Genomic DNA, 14693 nt, shown 5'->3' on the forward strand with positions numbered 1-14693 from the left:
CAAGCAACATGACATCCTCATGCTTCATTAATGATGCTTTGTGAAGCAGCTGGCCCACATACCATGAAAATAGAGGTGAAGTACAGCAGGCCTCATTTAATCTCATGCAGCATTAATAAACAATTATGATTTGCTGGTTTCTATGTCTTCAAAAAAAGGAACAATTAAAAAGAAAATAATGATTTCCATTCTTGATTATTGAACAGGGAAGATCATGGTCCTAATAGGTAACCATATGAGAAAGGGATTGTTTTGTCCTATGGTAAAGCTGAAAAGTGTTTATGCTCTTTGGTTTGCTGCAATTCTTCTCATACTTCATTAAATAATTAAGTTGTTTGTGTTGTGGGACCAAATTAAACAACAATAAGAATCCTGTGGGTTGTATCCAATTGTGTTCCTCTGCTGATGGAATAACATCTGCCACCACTTTCCTGTTCATCCTCCACAGGTTGCTCAAATTATCTCTGAAATATCAGGTCTCCATGGATCAGATTTCTGGAAAAATCAAACTATGCAAGTAGAAATTTACTCTAATAAAATTAGAAGCACCCCTATGAGTTTTACCTTGCTTTTTCAGGGAACATTTATCATCCATTCCTAGGACTTGGTGAAGAATTCTATTTTATCATCCTACCATAAGTACCATGACACACAAACACAAAAACTGCAGTAAAAATAAGTACAAATTATTTCAATTCTGTAAATGTCTATAATCCAGAACATCCAACATATAGCCAAGATCCTGTACTATTGAGGAAATAATTCTTCATTATCACTACATTGTCCCCCCCGAACAAATTCTTTTCCTTGTTGAAGATAGGTGTCCATAGAGCAGCTATAACCATTTTGAACATGAATTCCAGTTGACCCATAATCATGATTTGCAAAACAGTTTCAAGGTTTGGTTTCAAAAACTATGTTGTATATTATAACCTGATTAAATTCAATGCATGCATAACATGGTGAAAATAGCTGAGAGTAGGGATTTCAGGAAAAAAAACTTTCTTATAATGTCTTCACCATGGATAGAATTGAAAGCATTGCATTTTTATTTAGCATTTTTATTTCAACACTTTAGGAAGTAGACATTCCATGTTATGTTGTCTAAAATCTGTATTATATGGCTTAATGGGAAGTAGTTTATATAAATGTTGTTGGATGTTCATGTTTATGATTTGTTCTGAGTGTGATAAGATTGCAGATTTATTTTGCATGAAGACCTAGTATAAAGAGGACATCTAAGGAAAACTGTATAAGGCAACTTACGCTTTTAGGTTGCAAGTGACCCACATCAGAAATGCTGCAAATTCTGCAGGGTGCAGATTTCCTGTTCTCTGAAAAACAGATCATTCATGTATGCCTGGAAGAGTATTTTTGGAAATATATACTAGTAGATTTGAATGATTTGAAGTTTGGGAACTTGATAATGTTACCCTAAATTTGATTAGGTATGTCATTTTGATTAGGTATGATTCCTGTTCAGATAAAATTAGTCAGCCATGTTCCTTTCACAAAAGTCACATTGGCTTGCAAATTTCATTAAAAAGCAAAGGGATCCTCAGGTCCTGATAATGACAAAGGCATATCCATGCATGTTTTTGGGACAACAGTACAAAAATGGTTTGCCATTGTCCTCCTCCTCCTCCCAATCTAGAAAAATCCAGATGATTTCCTGGTAGTTTCCTGTGCAAGTGTTGACCAGATTTTTCAGGATCAACCAAAGTCAACTGTATAGCTCTGATACTTTCAAATCGGTCTTTATTCAGTCCTAGCCCAGCAAACAGCCACATCTTGAAGGCAATTCAAAACTCTAATAGTTCTGAATCCATCCAGATTGGTGTATATGTGTGCTCATTTAGGATTTAGGTTCTGAGTAAAATTTGCATATCTCTGTATGTGTCCAAGGGAATCAACCTGTTTTAGTTTGATTTTGACTCACTAAATTGAGACCCAGTCTCAGATCCTGTTATCTACAAGCACCATAAAAGCCACCTGTCTATTCCAAGGCTCAGGAGAAAGCACTGATGATGAAGCCAGTGCATGGGGGCCCAAAAGTTCCTCCCAACACTTCTTTCATGCATTATAATAATAAGCGATATTGATTGAACAGAAATTATATGAGAAATAATCAAATAGAGAACCTAAATATTTTTCCTATTTATCTCCAATATTTCCTCTAGGATAGATTTTGCTAGGTTTATACAAAATGTTGAAGACCACATGACCAAAATATGTGAGTCCCCATTTGGGATGGTAGGTCCAGGATTGTTGTGAGGTGAAGTAGCCTAAAAAAATTGGATAATTTCTGCCAGTCATTTGGCCTCTTAAAGCCCAGCCATGCCAAGTGACACAAATGGACACAAATGGACACAGATGGACATTGGATCCCACAGAAGAGATGCAGATCCTGGGCTGTACTTTTTTGCACTCTTGCTGTAAGTGTAAGGTATCCCATGCAATAATTTGTCCTTTGATTTTATCACAGCAACAACAACTGGGGTGGTAAGCTGGACTGAGAAAAAATGACTTCCTAAAAGTTATCTGGTGACTTTCTCATGTATAGTTAAATCAGAATCAGTTTTCTACACTCTATATCACACTTATTCCCACTTAGTTAGAACCTGGGTTTCTTAACTCCAATGAATTGTTTAAAATTCCATCCAGTACTAATGAACCTGTTTTACACTGTGTAGCAATATGCTTATCCATATGGTAATCTTAAATTAAGAAAGAAACACATTTGCCTACTTCCATACTGTGAGTCAGAATCAGGTAGGAGGTGTTCATCATAAAAGGCCTCAGATGAGATACAAAAATATCAAAGATAAGACAAATCAACTTCAATTGCAAGTTTAACTATGCCACCCAAAATGGTTAAGTGGTTATGGCATCTCTCTCTCTCTTGTCCCTCTTTCTCTCTCTCATTTTTCATAATTTCTAACTAAACAAAAACATAAACAAAATAAAGAAAATAAAGAAAAAATAGTAAATAGTGAAAAAAGAAAAATGTCAATGCTGCTAACATCAAATGTTATTACTTGACAAGAGATTTAGGTTAAGGTTGGGAGGGGGGACAAGTAGGATTGCACCTTTCAAGGCCATCTCTTTTTTTTTTTTATTGAAAAGTTTTAAAAAATACAATTTTCCTTTAAGAAACCCCCCTTCCCCCTCCCTCCTCCCCTCCCTACCTCCCCCCTATCTCCCCCCTCCCCCTCTCCCTCCTCCCTCCCCTGCCTCCCCCCCTCTACTTCCCCTCCTCCCCCCCCTCCCCCCCCTCCGACTTCCCAGAGCATAATACAAGGTATATATCTAAAAAGCAATCATAAACAATCATATACTAACAATTATAAACTCTAAAATCCATCACTCTCTAGCTTATATAAAGTAAACCAATCCTTAACAATACTAAATATATATAAAAAACTAAAATAAAAGAAAACTAGCATCATTCCCATCTATGTTCTTCCACATTTCCCTATTACCTAAACATATTCTCATTTACACATCACAAACACCTATCCCTATTAACCTCTCTAGCCAAAATAGACTATAATAGATAGTTCTTACACAAATTAACCCGCATTAACCCACAAAACTTTCTTCCTCTTCCTCTGTAATAAATTGTCCATTAATTCCAAATTAAAGATTCTGTTACCATACATATCATCCCAAAACTTTTAAAAACACAACTACCACTTGTCTATAAGTATATTGTGGAAGTTCCATAGATTTCTGCTGGTCTTATTTTTTTGTCTTTTTTGAGCGTTTTAAGGCAGCACGCGTCACCCTCTGTTCTCTAATATCATCCAAAAGAGTTGCAGCTTGAACTCCTCCTGTACCCTTCTCGTCTATCAGTCCATCTTCATCCTCTTGATGTTCTCCTTCTCCAGATCCCTCTGCAGCTTCCAGAAGTGTTGATGGGGTTACATTTAAAACATTGTTGTAAAAGTCATGCGCTTGCTTCACATTACTCAAACAGTATCTTTTGCCATCATACATGAAGCTCAGCCCAGCTGGGATCTCCCATCTGAACCTTATATCCCTTTGCTTGAGCTCTTGCACAAGAAAAATAAAATCCTTCCTTCTCTTTAAAATCTTTGGAGGAATTTCTTTTAGAACCAAAACTTCTTGACCAGCAATCACAACTTTGGTATCATAGGCAGCTTGTATAACTTCATCCCTAACTTCCCTTTTTACAAAATAAACCACCACATCTCTAGGCAACTTTCTCTGTTTAGCAATCCACGAATTCACACGAAACACTTTGTCCATACCTTGTTTTATTTCAGATGCTGGATGATTCAATACTCCCTCAAAAGCCTCAGAAACCAGCTGCTTTAAATCTTCCTTAATATTCTCTTTTAGGCCTCTAATTCTCACAGCAAACTGCATCTGGTAAAATTGGGCCAGACTCTGTTCACTATCCATTTTGTCTTTTAAATCTTCAATTTCCAAAACTTTTGCTTCTAATATAGCATTCTTTTGAGTCAAGTCTTGCACTTGGTCATCCAGCACCTCCACACATTTAGCAACTTTATGCACTGAGGACAAAATGTCTGCCTTCATCTCTCTAAGTTTCTGTTCCATCCTTTCTTCCATTCTCTGCTCCAATTTCTCCAATTTCTCCTCCATCTGTGCAAATTTAGCACCCATTGACTCCAGAATTAACTGGGTATGTCTTTCAAGATCCTTCGAAGTCAATACATCAGGAGAATGCAACGCCTGCAGTAATGATTGTTGTTGCACCGGAGAATTTCCAGCACTCCGAAAAGTTCTAGGGGGAGGTTTAGCCGCCATCTTTTACTTACAATTGTGACGCACTTTCACTTTAAGTTTTAAGCAAAGTCCATCAAGCTTGAGAGTAAAATAAAATAATCTTCTTCATCTCTTCATCTTTCCCTCTTGTACTGCTCTGCCTGCTCTTTTCCTTTCATAGTCTCTCCTTCAAGCAGGGATGGTCGCAGACGCCTGGCTCTGCTCCATAAAGTCCGGAGCAGAGACGCTAGCCAGCTGGGAGCAGCCCAGGCTACGGGGGAGTTCAATCCTTCAGCCGCCCAAGCTCCAAGCTCAGGCGGCCCCGGAGAACTCAACCCCCACCTGGGGGCTCACCCCCTCCTCTTCTCCCGAGGAGGGGGCTTCAAATTCGCCCGAACAGCTGATCGGCGCTGTTTCGGGCGAAAAATCACACAGCTGAGCTGCGGGCAGCCCGGGAAGGCTGTCTCCGGCGCCACGGAGCCACCGGAAGCCCAGGGCCATCTCTAACTAGAAAAGATAAGACCTTGGCGAGGTTTTCTAACAGAAGGGAAACTGATTCTTTAAATTAATTGGAGAATATGATTAATGAAAAAATTAGAAAGGTGGAGAATTGTGTTTTAATATATTGTGCAAGGGGCAGAGATTTCAGATTCCAGCTTCCTTCGAGCAAGCATTTGCCAGTGTATTAGGCTAATAAAGCACTTTTATGGTAAACAATGCCTCAGAGTCACTTGAAAAGCCCATACGTAAGAAACTTGACATCAAGCTGGAATCCACACTACTTTTTAAACTAATTAGGGAGTCCTGACCTCCCGTCGCTGTCTCCAAGTTTGGAAGTCAGTATGGCAAAGAGTTGGGGAAGATCCCATAATGGAGGGAGAAAAATTGCCTGAAGCCAGCTCCCTGGCACCAGCAGCCACCCCAGTGGGGGAGGGGCCAACAAAGAAGCCAGCAGGGAAAGAGTTTCAGCAATCCTCCCAGCTGGGACCTAGACCCAAACAACCAGGAGAATTGGTCTGGTCATCAGAGTGGATTAAGCCCAGCAGAGACTCCAGGAGCCTTGGAGCAGCCAGGCCAGCTGAGATTGAATACTCAGGTGAGTGGAAAATCCTGTCTGCAGATCAGACTGCCTGCCAGACCCAGGAGTCCCCTGCCAAGCCCTCCAGACCCATTGAGACAGAGGACCCCAGCCTGGGGCCTCTGCAGCAATGGGAGGTTGGGGAGCCCCCACAAGTGAAAGGCCAACAACCTATGAGCTTGCCCCAGCTAATAGAAGGCTTGCAACAGCTGGGGGTGATGCAGAACCCTGGAGATCAGGAGCTGGTGGGAGGACAACAGCAAGGGTGGCAGCAGCAGGACCCAAACGTGCAACCCCTGAATGTACAGTAGCACCAGTGGGGCCAGCAGCAGGGGGGGACATGGCAGCCATTAAATCAGCAACCAGAGTGGGGCCAGCAGCAACTGGAGACACAACAGCAGTGGGGGCCCTGGCAGCTGGTGAATCAAAAACCAGGAGGGGGCCAGAAGCAGTGGGGGGCCTAGCAACTGTTGATCCAACAACCAAGGGGGGGACAGTAGCAATGAGGGCCCCAGCAGCCATTGAACCAACAACTAGGGTGGGGCCAGCAGCAATGGGGGCCCCAGCAAGCAATGATGACCCCACCCTTCAGAGCAACCTTCGATGGGGACTGAGAAAAACTGATTTTTTTTACTCAACCAAGTACGCTCTCACTTGAATTGCTGGGGTCACTCTTACCCAGACCCGGATGCGATGGTTGATGTTATTGTATCCAACCCAGAGGGAGAAGCATCTGAATGGTTGAACAATTTATATAACGAGAAGGCCCCTGAATTGGAGGACCCCCACCTTTTCCTCCTGGGGCTGAGGGAAAGATTTGAGGATCCATCCATTGCCCTCAAAGCAGAAGAACAAATCCATAAGATAAAGCAAACTGGCTGGCCTGTCCTAGAGTATGTGTGAGAGTTTTGAAAGATGGCAGGTCAGATAGAGAGATGGCCTGAGCAATCAATAATTCATCTTTTTAGAGAAGGGTTAAACGACCACCTTTCTCAGGCATGTATCTACCAAGTTGCCCCCGACCAGCTGCATGAATGGTACCAGGCAGTGGTGAAATTAAATGTCCAGCTCACCCACTATGAAAAGCCTTCCCCACCTGAAGCTGCACCAAAACCAGGATCCAGATGGCTACAGCCCCCCCAAAAAACCCAATGACTGCTACTGCTGAAAGACCTAGACCACCTACAGGTCCACCAATCAAGTGCTTTCAATGTGGACAGCAGGGACATCGAGTAGCAAACTGCCCAGTTCCTTACCCGCAACAGCAGAGTAGACCAGATCCAACAACGAGGAAGAAATCCGCACACCAGCCATCAAGAGAAAAGTCCAACTGGGCCACCTAGGAGCCCATTACCTAGGTTATGTCCCCCACCTAGGAGGACACTGGCCCACCAGCCAGACCCACCCCCACTTTAGCCAGTTTTGACAGCGACAATGAAGGGGAGAACGACCCGATGGTGAGTCGATGCATCCTACCTTTTTTATTGCCTGCTAAACTCATAATCCCTAAGTCAGGGGCACAAGTAGATCTGAAAGTGCTACTCGATACCGGCTGCTCCCAATGCATCATTAGCCTGTCATGTGCCTTGAGACTGGGCATACGGACCAAGCCGCTCTCCAAACCTGTGAGGTTCGAGCAAGTCAATGGCTCCCTAATGGGAGGGACTTTAGTCATGCAATTAACGGAGCCCTTATGCCTGGAAATAGGCAAGCACTGGGAGTTTATTTGCTTCCTGGTAGCTCCAAAGATGTCTGAGACTATGATCCTAGGACTAGTCTGGCTAGACAAATGGAAGCCATTTATCTGGTGGGAAAAAGGAATGAGAACTGTGAGATTACCCATAGGGCCCAATCCCCCCATTGATTCAACAGATCTTACATGGGATTTTAGCCCACCCAATGAGCAAGCACACATGGCTGCCTTATGGCTACCTGGCAAGCCGCTCATCCCCAGCGAGTACCAGGACCTAGCGGAGGCGTTTAGTGAGAAAGAATGAGATACCTTGCCTCCTCACTGTCCCAATGATTATTCCATTGAACTGTTACCAGAGGCCAAACTCCCCCGACCAAGAATGTATGCTATGTCCCCCCTTGAAATGGAGGAGATGCAGTGATATGTGGATGCAAACCTAGCAAGGGGATTCATTGAATGGGCCAAGTCTACTGTGGGAGCCCCTGTCTTGTTCAAAGAGAAAAAAGATGGGTCTCTATGTCTCTGCATGGACTATAAAGGCCTAAATGCTGTGAGTGTGGAAAATAAATACCCTCTCCCCCTCCTGAAAGATTTGCTAACCCACCTGGTGAAGGGGAGCATCTTCACCAAGTTAGACCTGAGAGAAGCATATTACCGGGTACGAATAAAGGAGGGGGATGAGTGGAAGACAGCCTTCAACTGCCCCTTTGGGAGCTACCAATTCAAAGTCATGCCATTTGGACTGCAGGGGCCCCCAGCCGTATTTATGCAGTTGATTAATGAGGTCCTACATGAACACCTATACAAAAGGGTCCTAGTATACCTTGATGACATCCTGATATACAGCACGAATATGACTGACCACATAAAACTGGTCAGAGAAGTGTTAAAGAAACTATTGAATACCTAACTTTATGTTAAATTGTCGAAATGTGAATTTCACGAAACCTGATTAGATTATCTTGGCTATAGAATCTCCAATGAGGGTATCAAAATGGACCCAGCCAAAGTAAAAACCATAATTGAATGGCAGCCCCCCAAAACCCATAAACAGCTCCAGAGCTTCCTAGGGTTTGCCAACTTCTACCGTCAATTTATTCCCTCTTTTGCCAAGATTACTCTACCTCTTATAGACCGTGAGTGTGGAAAATAAAAACAGACAAGGGAGGGGGAAAACAGTGACCTGGCCAACCGCTAGTATGGACTATGAGTTGTCAGAAAACTTTTGAGAATTTAAAAAGACTATTTGTGGCTGAACCAGTCCTAAAGCACCCCTGCCCAGGGCAGCCCTTTGTAATTCAGGCAGATGCCAGCGACGTGGCAGTTGGAGCGGTGTTATTGCAAAAGAATAAAAGTGGGGTCCTGCAACCTTGTGCTTATACCTCTAAAATATTTACTGAAAGCAAGAGGAGATGGACAGTCTTGGAGAAGGTGGCCTTCACTATTAGGTGGGGTCTATTAAACTGGCGGCACTACTTAGAAGGGAGCAAGGTGCCTTCTGAAGTATGGACAGATCACAAAAATTTAGAAGCACTAAAAATTCCCTGCAAATTGTCCCCAAAACAAGTACAATGGGCACAGTACTTCAACCATTTTAACTTTACTCTAAAGTACATACCAGGAAGAAAAAACTTCCTAGCTGATGCACTCTCCCGATTGCCACAGTACAAAAGCAAATGCAAAGAAGTTCACGAGGCAATTATCCCCGGTCCACAAACTGCGGCCCAATTCACACCTTGCAGGACCCCTACTCCTGATGACCCCGGGGTAAAGAAAATAAAGCGAGAACTCCTCACTGATCAATGGTTTAAAGACGATCAGACATCCCTAACATGCAGGGATGGTCTGGCTTACAAGGGGGGAAAATTGTACTTGCCTGAAGCTCTTCATCTTAATGCCCTCAAACACAGCCATGATGTCAAACAGGCTGGACATTTCGGATATCTAAAAACTCTACAACTCACTCGCTGGCAATTTTGGTGGCCGGGACTAAAACGAGACGTAGAAAACTTTGTCAAGAACTGTGCTGTATGTGCCACCATGAAAAGAATCCCAGGAAAGACCCCTGGGTTACTGCAACCAGTGGCCGAACCTTCTCAACCATGGGAATAAATAGCTATGGACTTTATAGTAGACCTACCCGACAGTAGAGGAAATACTGTCATTTGGACTGTGATAGACCTATTTTCAAAACAGGCTCACTTTATCGCCTGCAAAGGACTTCCATCAGCTCAACGCCTGACTAAGTTGTTCCTAAAACATATCTATCGACTACATGGCACCCCTAAGTTAATAATTTCGGACAGAGGGGTGCAGTTCACAGCAAAATTTTGAAGAAACTTTCTTAAATTAATTGGATCATCTCAAGGCCTATCAACTGCTTTTCACCCGGCTACTAACAGAGCCACAGAATCTGCCAAGAAAATGGTGGAACAATACCTTAGATGCTACGTCTCTTACCAACAAACAAACTGGACCGACCTCCTCCCTTTTGCAGAAGTGGCTTACAATAATTCAGTACATAGCATCACCAGCTATACTCCTTTCCGTGTAGCCACAGGGAAAGAATTCAACCCCATACCGGAATACCCTCAGTTACCCTCCGCTTCCCAGACTCTTGATCATTGGGTGAGGGGTTGGGAAGAGGTTTGGAAAAATACAAAGGTGGCCTTAAAAAAGAACTTTGAGACCTACAAAAAGCAAGCTGACAAAAAGAGAGCTCCCCAAAGAACATTCCAAGTTGGGGAAAAGGTCAATTTGTCAACCAAATACTTACGCCTTAAACTACCCAATAAGAAATTGGGACCAAAATTCTTGGGGTCTTTCCCCATTGTGAAAATCATCAACCCGGTCACAGTAAAATTGAAACTACCCAGACTTTTGGGGAAAATTCACCTGGTGTTCTATTGTAGCTTGCTGAAACCTTTCTGAACCTCCACTTTAAGACCTCCCCCTAAGAAAGCACCTGGACCCCTCATGGTAGCAGGTCAGACCCATTATGAAGTGAAACGTATTCTTGACTCTAGAATCTTTAAGGGAAAATTGCAATATAGAGTATAATGGAAGGGATACCCATTGTCTGAAGCCATTTGGGTAAAATCTACTGATGTGAAAGCTGACAGACTTATCAAAAGGTTTTATGAGAAACACCCCAACAAACCAAAAGCCAGTTCCTAACTTGTGTTTTGTTTACATTACAGGATCTGTCCTTTTTGTAAGGGGGCCCAGATGTCAATGCTGCTAACATCGAATGTTATTACTTGACAAGACATTTAGTATAAGGTTGGGAGGGGGGACAAGTAGGATTGCACCTTTCAAGGCCATCTCTAACTAGAGAAGATAAGACCTTGGTGGGTTTTTTAATGGAAGAGAGACTGATTCTTTAAATTATTTGGAGAATATGATTAATGACAACATTAGAAAGGTGGAGAATTGTGTTTTAATATATTGTGCAAGGGGCGGAGATTTTAGATTCCAGCTTCCTTCGAGCAAGCATTTGCCGGTGTATTAGGCTAATAAAGGACTTTTAAGGTAAGCAATGCCTCAGAGTCACTTGAAAAGCCCATACGTCAGAAACCTGATAACAGAAAATAGAAAGATTATAAAGAAGCAGCTTCTGATCTTCTCAACAGCAGTTTTGACTATATTTATATTTTGCCTCTCTCTCTAATGTAAAGTTACATAATAATTTCCTTCTTTCCATAAGTTACCCTTTCTTCCCAAATTTGTTGCAGTGCTAAAGCATCCCCAGTATTCAGTTTAGTTTATTGCAGTCAAAGACATTCAATAATAAACAAATTAAATTTAAGACAGAGTTAAAATACATTTGTAAAATAACCTATCTAGTGTCTAATAAGTGAGATCCAGGTATAGCCTATAGGAAATTATAATGTAAAGACTAAAATTGTTTTAAGTATGATAGCTAAGATTACAACAAAGTAAAGGTTTCTAAAATTATTAATATCAGTAAACTGATAACATCAAAAGTATAAATAAATTGCACTTACAGGGAATACATTGATAGACATTGGCCCATCAGAGTTTGATGAATCTTCTATACTGCTGTACAAAATCTAGCTATATATGCTATAATAAGGGGTACTCCATCTCTGAGCATAGACTGAATCTGGGCAACAGGATGTCTAATAATCAGAGGAAGCATGTATCTGGTTTGGAGTCTCCATAAAGTGAGCAGCAGAGGAAGAATATGTCCTGTAGTTTCCACCTCTCCAGAATCACTCAGGGCAGAGCCGTTCAGTCCCCTAGAACTTTTTTATATTTACTATCCTACATTTCAGAGGGGTAGAGTAGGCCATTAGGCAAGATGGAAAGCTTTCCAAGTTACCCTTTCTAATCTTCAAACCCATAAAACACAAGCTCATTTCTCTCTCTCCTCTCCTCTCCTCCTCTCCTCTCCTCTCCTCTCCTCTCCTCTCCTCTCCTCTCCTCTCCTCTCCTCTCCTCTCCTCTCCTCTCCCCTCATCTCCTCTCATCTCATCTCATCTCATCTCCTCTCTCTCCTCTCCCCTCCCTTTCTCCCTCTCACTCCCTCTCTCCTGGTCAGAAGTCCATAATGGGTTTCCAGTAATTCAGTTGTTGATCTTTCTCTGATCAACCAAGTTAATTTTGTCATCTCTTTTAGTTCTGCCATCTCCATCAACCATTTCTCCATTGTGGATGTTTCAGAGCCTTTCCATCTCCACTCATACAATAGTCTCACAGCAGTAATCATGTAAAAAAAAAACCAACCCCCCCAAAAAAATCCTTCAATGTCTCTTTTCTAATTGGCTTGCCATTAATCCCAGGAAGAAAAATTCTGTTTTCAATTAAATTTTGATCTTTAAAATGAAAGAAAAAAAAGATGTTTCATGTTGTCCATATTTCCAACATAAATTCGACGTGCCTTTATACATACTGGAACAATGTTTCTTGAGTTGTTATATCATTTTATTAAAAAAATCTCTTTTAGATTATATAACAATGTAAATTTAAGTCCTTTTAACCAAATATTTTCTTACTGTTCCTTCACTACAATGTATCCAAAGCTCAGCCTATTTTATCACACAGTCTTTCACTTATTCTTCTGTTTCAAATTTCAATAAAAGTTTATACATTTATCAATTACTTGTTCATCATTTTCATGTAGCTCAACTTCAAAGTCTCTCTTTTGCAGCTTAGGTCCAAAAATCCTATTATCTACCTTAAATCTTCAACTTAACCATCGTACAAAAATCATTGAAAACTAAAATATCTGCAGCCAGTTGCTCTCTTGATTTCATCTTATATTCTCCATGTTTCTATTCTAACCACTCTCGATAAGTTAACCATTTTCTTTATCTATTGTTCCTTTGAAAACCTTACAGCATTTCTTACATTTCTTGAGTTCTTAAAAATGAGTTTTCAAGCCTCCCCCATCCAGATTTCTTCAAAATTGACAGATGGGCAGAGAAAGTGAAGATTCATTTTAGAGATGAAAGATTGGAGGAAACTACAGAATTTCAGTACATTCAGTACTCTACATTAGAAAATAAAATTTGAAAGCTTTGAGATTTACAGCAATGACTTCAATGGAACTGTTAGTTAAAAACTGATAGACTGAATGTACAAATTTGCTGTTTGCTTCATGAAGCTTTAAATCCAGATTCCCCTAGTATTGAGCTCTGTCTCATATATCTGTTGCTGTGATGTATTATTTCAGAACAAATATCATAGATTCAGTATTTGAACATTTTCACATTTAATTTTTTTTATGAATGAAATGAGAAAATTCTGAAAAAAATATTTTTTTCCTGATTTTGAACCTATAGATCTTTTGTGTAGTAACCAATGAAACATTTTCCCTACCATCAATTTCAAGTAGTGTATTTCTCTTTGTTTGGAGCAATAGGTTATTCATTCTAATTTTTAGGTATAAAATTCTATCTAATGTTGTGATGTAATATTTAGATTTAAATTAGATAATCCTGGATTCCAGACCCTATTTAGACATTAGCTATAGGCATTTTCAGGTTATCTATCTTCATATTGCAATAATAAGTAATACACAATTACTTCTTTAATATGTGGTTTATGGAAGAAACCTGAGTGGCTTGGCCTTGAATGGATTTGAGATTGTCAGAGACTGACACATTACACAGGTGGTAGGCTGAGTGAGTCTCTCTCTGTGTGTGTTTATTTTAAATGAGAACCACCTTACAACTTCTGACTAATTTAGGGATTAGTGCAGCACAAGTTGATCACAACTTATAATAACAGAGGGGTATCAAACTGGTGGCCTGCGGGCTCAGTGTGTCACATGCAGGCCATGCCCACCCTGGCTCCGCAAAGGCAAAAAATGTCATAATATGTCACGATACATCAAGTGATGCGATCATGTTTGACATCCGTGGAATAACACTTTATTTCGGGTCTTCTCAAATTAGCCAAGCAGATAAGTATATTTGGCTAGTGCATGTTGTTCCTTCAGGTATACAGTAATTGAAGGTACTGGTCTTGTGTGTTAACTAGGATTGGTCAGTGTGAATATGAACCAGAGGATGAGGTATCAATGACTGTCTAGTAATAAAATCTAAGACCCAGAACCTATGAGACAGATTTACAGGGATAAAAAACAAACAAAGTTTGAGATTCTCAGGAATGCATCCAATCCACATTAAATTATGAGAGATAATGAAGAACAAAGATAGTCTATATTTATTCCTAATGTGTTGTATAGCTGTAACACATCTGAGGGATATCATATTCAGAAAATCTGTCTTAACAAGGAAAGTTATCTAAACAAGCCCCCAAAGCCTTATACCACAGCAGGTTGTTCCATCATAAATTCTTGTTTGGGGGTGTAAAATCAATAAAGTTGTCTCCCTGATTTATCTTTAACTTACAGTTTTGAGTTGAAGTTGGAGAATGGAACAACTCCTCTTGTAGTGTCCTGAGATATGAGGAAGAAAAATTAAGAAAAAAACAAGAAAGAAGAAATATTAAATGTATGAGTAAAATAAGTGAAATATCTCTGTCTCTCTGTCTCTGTCTCTGTCTCTCTCTGTCTCTGTCTCTGTCTCTCTGTCTCTCTGTCTCTCTCTGTCTCTCTCTCTGTCTCTCTCTCTCTCTCTCTCTCTCTCTCTCTCTCTCTCTCTCTCTCTCTCTATATATATATATATATATATATAT

Source organism: Vipera ursinii (genome assembly GCF_947247035.1).
Source record: "Vipera ursinii genome assembly, chromosome: 3".
Lineage (NCBI taxonomy): Eukaryota > Metazoa > Chordata > Lepidosauria > Squamata > Viperidae > Vipera > Vipera ursinii.